The following is a 12,213-nucleotide window of genomic DNA, read 5'->3' on the forward strand; positions in this document are numbered from 1 at the left end:
TGTCTATTTCACTGATCATTCTTTCAGGGATTTCTCTTGTTCTTTTAATTGGGAATGGTTTCTCTGCTTCTTCATCTTGCTCCTACCTCTCTGGCACTGTGTTTTATGGAGTATCAGTTATCTACTGTTGTCCCTTAAAGCGTTTGATTTACCTAATGCCTTATGTAGTAATACAACTTAGGAAAGAGAAAAAGACGACAGAGAGATTAAGGAATTTTTTAAGGAAGGAGAATAAAGGTTTGAAACATATTGTATAATGAATAATCGAAAGCAAGTTGAAGCAGAATTTGAAAATAATAATAATTTAAAAGTATTTTTATAAAATTTCAAAGGATCATGAATATGGGGGTTATTATAATTGTCTAAGGAGTAGAAATTAAGAGGGCTAATAGGAAGAAATGGAAAACAGGTAAAAAGCAGATTTAAAAAAGGGGGGTGTTTCGGTTGTCCTCCTTAGATACTGTGTACATTTTAATGTGAAGTCTTTCTGCCTTCCTCCTGCTTTTTGGAAGCTTCAGCTTGCTGTTTCCAGAGGCCCTCCAATTGGAGTCCTCATATGTGCTGCTTCCCAGTGCATGTCGGCAAGCAGATAGCACCTACTCCCAACAGTGGATAAGGTGCAGCTCTCCTTTACTGTGGGCTGGCTTGTCACTGCCCTGCCTGATTGCTGCAGTCAGATGTTTGCTGACACTACCAGGCAGGAGTTGGGCAGCATTGCCCTTTCCCAGCACCGTGTTAAGGGGGCTGATTCCCAGCCCAAAAGTGTGGGGGGCCAACTGCCCGCCACAGGGTGCTGGTCACTCCACTGCTCTGTGCCACTGTGTGCTCCACGTCAGGGTTGCACCCTGGATGTGGGCTCAGAGAAGGCTGAGGAAACAGCCCATGTCCCTGGTCTGGGACAAAACAAGCTCTTCGTTGTCTTGGTGGAACCAGTTCTCTGAGGAACCAGAACAGAAGGATCCTATCTGCCTCAGGGCTGCAGACAGTCCCCATCTGCCCTGAGGCTGCTAATTCCTTAGGTGTGGGGTGCAGGTTTATCCCCGCTGCCAACCTGGGGGCAAATCGCCTAGAGGGTATGGTGTCTGATTCATAAGCCTGATATCTCTTCGCCTACAAACTTGTGGAATTTCAGAGATGAGTGTATGCACCCTATACCACCAGGGCAAATATGCCCTGTAGTTTTATGGAGGGCCCAGGTTGTTCTGCCATGTGCACCCACTGCCATGGCCCACAGCCACATGCATTCACCATGGGCTGCCTCAATGCAGCCATCCCCATCTTCCACCCAGCTCGGGCAGCATGGCCCTGCCCCCAGCTGCTGGGCTGCATCTTGGGCTGGGTGTCACAGGGACCCTCTGTGCCTGTTTAACTTAGTTCTGTCAGTCAACTGATTCTCTACAGATCCAAGCCTTGGTAGGCCCCTCTTCCTTCCTACTGGCCACTCAGTTGGAGAGGGGAGACTCAGTGAAAGAGTGCCAGTCCTTCTTTGCTGCTCCCTCCACCATGGGACCTGTCCCACTCTGTTTTCCCTTTTCTCCCTTCTTTTTCCCTTTTCTCCTACCAGATTTTTTGTCATCTTTATCTTTTGAAGAGGGCAATGTTCTTTCAGAGTTTTGCAGGTTCTCTGGTTAGCTGAGTGGGTCTGTGGATGTGAGTCTTGGTGCATTTGTGGGAAAGGGTGAGCTACGAGCATCCTTATACTCCAGCATCTTGGCCTCCCCCTTAAAAAGACTCACTTTATGGAGGAAAATATACACAGCCTGGAAATAGATGGAGAAGATATTTCATGGAAACGATAACAAAGTGCAGATTGCAATGCTCAAATAATAGAAAATATGTTTTAAAACAAGGGCCACAATGAAAGTTTAATATGAGATTATATAAAGAAAAAGAGATCATTATAAAAATAGGGTATTACACTCATTAACTTATATACGGACCCAACACCATAGATCCTAAATATAAAAACAAATATTAGTAGACAGTATGGAATTAATTCATTATAAAACAATAATAGTAGAAGAGTTTAACACCTCACTATTCTGATGGACAGATCATCCAGAAAGAATATCTGTAAGGAAACAGAGGTCTTAATAGCATATTAGATCATTTCAACCTAACTGAGCTATTGGACACTGCATCAGAAAAACAGAATACATAAACTTTTCAAGTGTGCACAGGATGTTATCTAAGGAATTAACCACATATTATGTCATGAAAAGAGACTCAGAAACTTTAAGCAAGTATAGTTTCAGCAAGCATTCTTTCATACACAAAAGCTATGAAACTATTCATCAACTCTAGAAAGAAGAACAGGAAAAGCACAAACATGAGATTAAACCACATCTTTTAAAAAAATAAAAAATGGTCAATGATGAAATCAAAGAGGTAATAAAATCATATCTGGGGACAAACTACAATGAAAACACAGCTTCATAAATTGTATGGGATGCAGCAAAGACAAATCTAAGAGGGAAGTTTAGAACAATTCAGGCCTTCTACAAGAAACAAGAAATACCTCACACAAAGGACTAAGCTTAGCACCCATCTAAGAACAAACAAAACCCAAAGGCAGTAGAATGAGAAATCATTAATGATTAGGTTGAAAATAAATAAAATAAAAATAAAAAATAAATTAAAAATCATATAATAAAGAAAAATTTTTCTTAAAATTATTAACAAATTGATAAGCATTTAGCCAGGATTATCAAGAAATACAGAGAGTGGACCCAAACAAAATAAGAATTGAAAGAGTAGAAATAACATCTGATATTACAGAAATACAAAAAAAATTATGAAAGCCATATGAGCAGTTACATGACAACTACTGGACGACCTAAAGAAATGACAAATTTCTAGAAACATTACAGCCTGCCAACACTGAATAAAGAGAAAACTGAAAACTTTGAAAACAGCAATCAGTATAAGTTAATAAAATCTATAATTTTAAAAAGTACCCCTTGAACAAAATGCCCTGGATGCCTTCATTAAAACCTCTTTCCCCCCAACTATTACAACAAATGAAGGAGGAAGGAAAATTCCCAAAGATATTCTATGACACCACCATTACCCTGATAACAAATACAGTCAAAGACACTACAAAAAAAAAAAAGAAAATGAAAAGCCATATCCTTGATGAATATACATTCAAAACTCCCCAATAAAACATTCAACAAATTAATCCAGCAATACATAGAAGGATTATACATGATGAGCAGTTGGATTCCTTCCAAAGTCACAAGGATGGTTCAACATACACAAATCAATCAGCATGATACATATCTAATAAAGGGAGGACAAAATTCACAGGAAGATGTCAATACACACTGAAAAACATTTGTCAATATTCAACATCCATTCATGATCAGAGCTCTCATGAAAGTGAGTACAATAGGAAAATCACTCAACATACTAAAGGCCATTTATAGCAATTTATAATAGTCAGTGGGAAAAGCTGAAATCCTTCTGGGTAAATTCGGGAACATGACAAGGATTCCTCCTCTCACCACATCTGTTTAATAGTAATAGAAGAAAGGAAAAGAAAAGAAGTAAAAGAAAGGCAAAATGGAAAGAAAGACGCAATATTGTCACCCGTACTGATGATATAACAATCTACACACAGAGTCCTAAGGGTTCAACACAGAATATTATGAACTATAAATAATTTCTGTAAGGGAACAGGCTTCAAGATAAATGTAAAGAAGACTCTTGCATTTCTACACATTAATCATGAGATACCATAAAATGCATGTTGAAAGCAATACTATTTACTATCCCATCCCCCCATATATCTTGGAATAAATGTAACCACATATGTGAAAGGTTTACACACTGAAAATTATAAAACATTGACAAAGAATTTAAAAATGATTCACAGAAATGGAAAGATGTCTTGTGTTCTTGGATTGAAAGAGTTAATATTGTTAACATGGCCTTAATACACAAAGAAACTTGCAGATTAATGCAATTCCTGTTACAAAGCTGTAGTATTTACCACAGAACTAGAAAAAAATAATTCTAAGTTTTATATGAAACCATTAAAATTTGCAAAAATGATCTTGAGATACAACAAAAAATCTGGAGATATAACCCTCCCAGATACCTTACCATAATACAAACCTACAGTAATAAAAAGAGCATGGTTTTGAAACAGAGGTATAATCAATAAAAAACTGATAGAGAGCCTAGAAATAATTCCACCAACTTATGATCAATGAATCTATGAAAAAAGAGTCAAGAGTACACAATGGAGAAAAGACAGTCTCTTAAATGAATGGTGTTGGGATACCTGGACATCTACATGTAAAACAGTGAAATTAGAGCATTCCCTGACATCATATACAAAAATAAACTCCATGTATATTAAGGACATAAATGTAAGAACTTATACTATAAAACTGCTAGAAGGGAATATAGGTGAAACTCAATTGCATATATATCATAGGAATATTTTTTGTATCAGTCTCCTAAGACAAAAGAAATAAAAGCAAATAAAAGCAAGTGGGACCTAAACAAACTTGAAAAATACTGCACAGCTAAAAACACTATCAATGAAATGAAAACATTGCCTGTGTAGTTGGAGAATATATTTGCAAACAATTCAAGTGACCAGGGGTTAATACATGTAGGTTAATACACATAACATGGATTTAGGCTACACAACTCAATGTGAAAAACAAAAACCCAATCAAGAAAAGAGAAGAGTACCCTAATTAATATTTTTCCAAAGAAAACTTATAGATGAGTAACAGGCAAGTGATAAAAATGCTCAACATTACTAAATTTAGGTAATTGCAAATCAAAACCACAATGAGGTATCACTTCACATTGGTCAAATGGCAATTATAAATAGGTCTACAAATAGAAAGTGTTGGAGAGGATATGGAGGAAACAAAGCTTTTGAATATTCTTGGTAGGAATGTAAATTGGTACAACTTCTATCGAGAAAATTATTGAGATTTGTTTAAAAACTAAAAACAGAACTACCATATGACCCAGTAGTAACTCTCCTAGGAAAAATCTTGGGAAAATTCCTAAATTGAGAAGAGCCAAAGTTCACAACAACACTGTTTATAATATGCAAGAGAGGGAAGCAATCAAATAGTCCACAATAGACTATGGACTTAAGAAGATATGATGTTTCTATAAATATGCAATGGAATATTGCTCAGCCATGAAAAAGTATAAAACATTGCTATTTCAAAATCATGAACGTGCCTAGTAAATATAATGCTTAGTAAAGTAACTTAGACAAAGACAAATGTATATAAAATAATTTATATGTGGAATTTAAAGAATAACTAATATCTGTGTACATCTATCTATAGCTATCAACTGATAGATGACAGATATATAGATGGAAAGATAGATACATAGATAGATAGATAGATAGATAGATAGATAGATAGATAGATAGATAGATGATAGACAGATAGATAGATAGATAGACAGAGAAATAGATAGAGAGATAGAAAGATAGAGAGATTGAGAGATACAGAGATTAGATACACAAGAATGAGGCAGACTCAAACATATGGGAAAAAATTTATGTTTACCAAAGGGGCAGGGAAAGACAATTTAATGGTAGGACATTGACAGATACAAAGTAGTATACATAAAGGAGATAAGCAAAGTGTAATCTGTACACATGTTGATCAGGGAATTATACAAAATAAATTATAATAATTGTATGTTACATTTATTTTAATAACTTGTAATAATTTATAATGCAATATAATCTACAAAGTGGTTGGAATCACCATGCTGTACATCTGAAACTACACAATATAATACATCTACTGTACTTCATTTAAAATAAAACATCTCATGTATAATTTAGTCATTTTTCCTCTCATAGCAACTTCCTTTAATGTTGTTTTATTTTTACTCTTTACCTTTTCTGACTACTGCCTCAAATTATTACTTTTGCTGTTGTGAGGACATTACCAGATTGATATATCTATATTTATTGCCCCTGATTTCCTAATTTTCTCTCTTTCATCCATATAGCATAGTAGCATTTTAAACATAACCAAATAAACAGTTGCAGCTTTCTCGTGTTCTCTACTTAGCATTTTGGTCAATGTTTTGAATATTTTTGCCATTTTATTTTTCTTAGAAGAGCTCTTTTCTACATCTCTTGTAAGGTGTCTCGGTTTTGGTTTTCATCTCATTCAGGTTTTGTTTGTCTGGTAAAGTCTTTATTTTCACTTTAAATCTAAGTGATAACTGTGCAAGGTAGAGTATTCTTGGGTGAGAGATTTCATATGTCAGTAGTTTGAAAATGTCATTTTATTTATCCTTGGCCTATGTTTTCTGCTGAGAAACCTGCAGGTTGCCTAATGGGGGTTCCTTTGTAGATTATCATAACCTTTTTGGCTGCCTTTAAAATGTTACTCTGTCATTGACTTGCCAATTTGCATATGATGTATCTTGAAGGAGGTCGCTTTGCCTTAAAGTTATTTGTGTTTTGTTGGCTCACGGACTTGTGTATTAGCTCCTTAGCCAGATTAGGGAAGTTATCTACTATTACTTCTTTAAATAAACCATCAGCTGCCTTCTACCTTTCTCCTCCCTCCAGGATTTCACTCTAATGTGCGCTTCCTGAAGAAGTCTGATGGCTATTGTAGAATTTCCTTCTTTTTAATATGTTGTATCTCTGCCCTCTCCTATCATTTCTAGTTTTGTATTGGTGAGTTTGCTAATCTCTCTTCCACAAAGACAGTATACTTAAAATGCTTTCTGTTGCAATCATCATCTCATTTATTAAGCTCTTCTGGTCTTCCAATAATGTTTGCTTATTTTATGGTTTCAGTCTCTTTGGTAATGTATTCCTTATCATCATTTAAATTATTGCTGAGTTCACTAAACTGCTTTCTGAGTTTTGTTTTATGTATTGAGTTTCTGTATGACACCTATTTTGAATTCTCTATTAGTCATATGGCAATGTTCCATGAGCTTAAGTTTGTTTGCTTGAGGGTTGTCATTGTGTGTGTGTGTGTGTGTGTGTCTGTGTCTGTGTGTCTGTGTATCTGCGTGTGTGCATGCTCTATAATGTTACTGTGATTGGTCATGATCTTTTAAATTATTGCTCTTATGACACTAAATAACTGATTGGGGGTTGGAGTCCTTGCTTTAGTTTTCTTCTAGTTTGCAATATTGCATAATTTTTTGTTTTACTTACCTGAGCTACCACTGATAATATTTAAAAATGGCACTTTCCAGTCGCTACTGTCTGGATAAAAGATGTGCTTTAATTGTCACTTCTTAGATTCCTCTGGTAGTTAATTCCACTGTTGTCACTGGGATGGAGAACCCTTCTTTTTGTCTGATATCCCTTGAGACTCAGTGTACACATTGAGGAAATGTGTAAAGACAGGTGGGTATTTGGAATCAGGCAAGTGCATTTGCCATGTCCAGTGTTGCAAAGTACCTTGTCTCTACCACTGTGAATGGGGAGTAGGGAGATTGTCATGAATGTCTGAGTGTCTGAAGGATGGAATTTCTATCTCCATTTTGGCTCCCTCATAGTTACCTGTAACCATGGGTACTGGTGCAGTTGGAGGCCAAAGCTGTGTGAACCACTGAGACCCTGTTTCTACTGGGTCCTCTGAATATGTGGGCTCAGATACCCTAGTCAATGGGCCTTGGTTGCAGTCACCAACTCTGCTCTTCCCTCAACTCAGCCTCCTTTATGTGTTTTAGTCCACCACACTTCAGCTGTACACATACATTCTGGAGTATTGTTTTGTGTTGTAGTTATTTTTGTTGAGATGTGAACATTTTACTCTCTGTAGATTTAAGGGGAGAGACAAAAATAGTTTAAACTTACGTCACTTTTTTAAAAGTATATACTTTTTCATTTAAAAGCTTAAATTCTAATAAGGACATTGTAAGAACAGTAAAGAAAGTGAACAAATCACCTCCTTTAATTTTATAGTACTACAGAATGTTTTCAGTTTTTCCTGGGTTCTTTTCTTCAATGTTCTTCCCACATACATGCACATTTTACTATAATATATGCCTATAATCCCTTTAAAATCATTTAAATTACTAAAATATTTCTTTGTGCTGTAAATATAGCCCTGTTGCTTCTCTAATTTAGAACTAGTAACTTGCATATTTCTGTCTTCTCCATCCTTCTTCCCTGTCCCTACAGAAAAACACTCTTTGGTACACTACACATATATACATGAGTCTGTTTCTGTTTTTCTTTGTATGATTATTTCTCTTATATCTTTAGTTTCCTCAAGTAAGTGATAATGTAGAGTGTTTTTTCTCTGTATTACTTATTTTTTTTATTTGCAACCTCCTCTGGGTCTAATCACATTGTTCCTAATGGCAGAATTTTATTTTTTGTTAAGACTAAGTATTTATTATATTATATATATATATAACAAATGATCTTCAGCCAATCATCTGTTGATGGGCAGTTGAGTTGCGCTTGTATCCTTGGCTGTAATAAATGATGATGTTAAGGACATTGGGGGTAATATATCATTTAAAGTTATTTTTTCATTTTTTTCAGATTTATAATAAAAGCTGGAATTGCTTCAACATATAATGCTCTGTTTCTAGTTTTCTGACCGCTGTCCACACTTTTATAATAGCGGATGAATCAATTTATATTTCCACCAACAATGTACCTAGGTTCCCTTTTCTCGACATTCTTATTAATGTTTGTCATTTGTAGACTTTCTGTTATTACCCATTTTGGCTGCTGTGAGATTATATTACTTTCTGGTTTTCATGTATGTGTTCCTAATGAATAGCAATGTTATTTATCTTTTTATGTGCATAAAAATCATCCACATGTCTGTTTTTGTAAAGTTTCCATTAAGTACCTTCAACTATTTTTAAGTTGGGATCTTTGTTTTATAAATATTGAGACTAATATGCTATATATATATTATGAATATTAACACCTTGTTGGCCACATTGTCTGAAATTTTTCCTTCTATTGCGTGTGTTGTCATATGTGTTGTTTAAGGTTTCCTTTCCTCTGCAAAAGGTTTTGCACTTCACATTTGTACAAGAAGTAGAATCCTTGTATCACATAGTCCATCTATTTTTTCCTCACCAAACTATAAACTGTTACTATTAGTTTTGTTTATTTTTGTTTTTTTTTTGTTAGGAGACACATCAAAAATAAATATTGCTATGATTTACCTCAAAGTCAGTTCTGCTCATGTTCTTGGTCAGAAATTCTGTAGTTTCAGATTTAACATTTAGGAAATTAATCAATTTGTTTCTTAGTTTGTATAGTATGGAAGGAAGTGCTGTTAAATCTTCCTTTTACATGTACTGTCCAGTTTTCTCAGAACTAAATGTTGAAGAGATTGCCTTTTTTCCATTGTATACTCTTGGCTACTTCATTGTAGACTAATTGACCATAAGTGTGTGGGTTTAAGACTCCTTATTTTTTTTCATTGAACTATGTGTCTCTTCTAGTGCCATATTTTGATGTTTTCATTACTGTAGCTTTGCAGTATGTTCTAAAGTCAGCATGGATAATGCCCACACCTTTGTTAATTTTTCAAAGATTATTTCAGAAAATTTGGGTCTTACAAGTTTTTGTATAAATTTTATTATTTGTCTCCTTGTTTTGTGAAGATACTTATGGATTCTGTGAGACTACAAATTTACTTAAAAAACTGAGAAAAATATTAAAATGTGGAAGATAAATCATACAATATTAAACAACCAATGGATTGCTGTATAAATCAAAGAAAAAATATATAAAGAAAAATGACAACAAAAACAAAGTTCGTGGGGCATAGCAAAAGCAGTATTAATAGGGATGTTTTTAGCAAAATAATCCCACTTATACAAATAAGAAACATCTCTCTCTTATAACGTAATCTTACAACCAAAAGATGTAACAAAATAATATACAAACTTGTTAGTAGAAGGAAAGAAACCTGAAAGATCAGAACATTAATAAATAAAATAAAGATTAAAAATACAAACATTTAATCAAATCAAATAATGGTTTTTGAAAGATAAATAAAGTTCACAAACTGTAAACAGACTCATGAGCAAAAAAGAGAATACAGATTAATAACATCAGAAAGAAGTGAGAAGTTACAGCTTATATCACAGAAATACAAAGCATCATAAGAGGAAACAACAAATTTTATGCCAATGAAATGGAAACCCTAGAAGAAATTGACAAATTCTTAGAAAGACATATTCTCCAAAATGGAATGAGAAATAGAAAATATGAACCGAATATCACTAATGAAATTGAATAAGTAATTAAACAAAATCTCCCAAGAAACAATATTCCAGTCCTAGACAGCTTCACAGTTGACTTCTGCCAAATATTTAGAGAAGAGCTATCACCTATACTTCTCAGAGAATTCCAAAATTTTGCAGACGAATGAAGGCTTCCTATCGCAACTTTCCATATCACACTACTACTAAAACTGGTACAAATACCTCAAAAAATTACAGGTTAAATACTACTGATAAGCATAGATGCAAAAATCATCACTAAAAAGTTAGCAAGCCAAACAAAACATTAAAAGGATTATACAATATGATTAAGTCCATTTTATTCCAGGGATGCCAAACTGATTCAATACTTACAAATTAATCAATATGATACACCACACTAACAAACTGAGGAATAAAAATTATATGGTCACATCAATAGTGTCATAAAATGTTTTGAGAAAATCAGTATCTATTTATGATTATATTTCCCCTCAAAGTGGGCATGAGGAAACATACCTCAACACATTTAAGGTCATAAGTGACAAGAACTCAGCTAACATGACACTCACTGATTAAAAGCTGAAAGCATCTCCTGTAAGAGCAGCAGGAGACAAGAATGCTCACTCTTAACACTTTTATTCAATATAGTATTGGAAATTCCAGGCATACCTATCCAAAATAAAAGTAAATAAAATATAGCCAATTAAGAAAATGAGTAAAAGTATCTATTTGCAGAGGACATACTTTAAACAGAAATCCTAATGATGCCACCACAAAACTACTAGGGCTTATAAATGCATTTGGTAAAATTTCAGAATGGAAAATTAACATACAGAAATCTTGCATTCCTATACAGTAACAAGCTAACAGATAGAGAAACTGATGGAACTGTCTCATTTACAGTTGCATTACAAAAAATAAGCTATCTAGAAATGTATCCAACCAAGGAGGTAAAAGACATGTACTCAGAAAACTATAAAATATTTATAAAAAAATTGAAGTTAATGCAAACATATGAAAGGATTTACTGTGTTCATAGATTAGGAAAAAATTATTGTTTAAATGACAGTACTAACCAAGAAAATACACAAATTAAATTCAGTGCCTATCAAAATACCAAGGGCGTTTTCAGAGACTTACAATAAATAATTCTAAAATTTACATATAAACACATAAGTGTTGAAATCACTAAAAAAAGAACAGAAAACAAACAAAAACAGAAACAACTTTGAGAAAGAACAAAGAGAATGCATTGCTGTCCCTGATTTTAAACTAGAATACAAAGCTACGGTAATAAAAAGAATATGCTACTGGCACAGAACAAACAGAATAATGGAACACAACAGTGTGTGTAAACATGAAATCCAAAAATTATGGTCATTTAGCCCATTACAATAAAGTGAATATACAGTGGGGAAAGATAACCAACAGGCACATGAAAATGTGCATCACTAACCATCAGAAAAATGCAAGTCCAAAACAAAATGAGATTTTATGTAAGTCCTGTCAGAATGACTATTATCAAAAAGATAACAAATATAACTGTGGTTGAGGATGTAAGGAAAAGAACCCTGATGCATTGCTGGAGTGAATGTAAATTTGTGCTGTCACTGTGGAAAAAAGTATATAGTTTTATCTAAAAATTAAAAATGAAATATGATCCGACAAATCCATATCTGCTTACTTATTCCAAGAAGATAAAAACACTAATCGGAAAAGATGAATTCAAACCTATTTTCACTGCAGCATTATCTAAAATAGCCAGGAAATAGAAGCAAAATATTTGCTTATCAATATGTGATGGATAAAGAAGATGAGTGTTTATACTTTATAAATATATACTCATCTATTAAATACAGATTTATCTATATTTATAGATAGATAGATAGATAGATAGATAGATGATAGATAGATAGATAGATAGATAGATAGATAGATAGATAGATAGATAGATACATAGTTAGATAGATGCACACACACACATAAAAATACAAT

At 33.9% G+C, this 12,213-nt stretch overlaps 1 long non-coding RNA gene across 1 annotated transcript in view; it reads right to left on the minus strand.

The window, feature by feature from the left end:
* Nucleotides 1-9,430, minus strand: part of LOC116662093 — a 16,680-nt gene extending 7,250 nt beyond the window's left edge. Inside the window, exons 1-2 of the long non-coding RNA XR_004318078.1 lie at nt 9,413-9,430; nt 5,191-5,194 (exon numbers count right to left, since the gene is read on the minus strand). This is a non-coding gene — a long non-coding RNA (uncharacterized LOC116662093). The remainder of the gene's footprint in view (nt 1-5,190; nt 5,195-9,412) is intronic.
* Nucleotides 9,431-12,213: the final 2,783 nt, after the last annotated feature.

Source organism: Camelus ferus, chromosome X (assembly GCF_009834535.1).
Source record: "Camelus ferus isolate YT-003-E chromosome X, BCGSAC_Cfer_1.0, whole genome shotgun sequence".
NCBI classification, from domain to species: Eukaryota; Metazoa; Chordata; class Mammalia; order Artiodactyla; family Camelidae; genus Camelus; species Camelus ferus.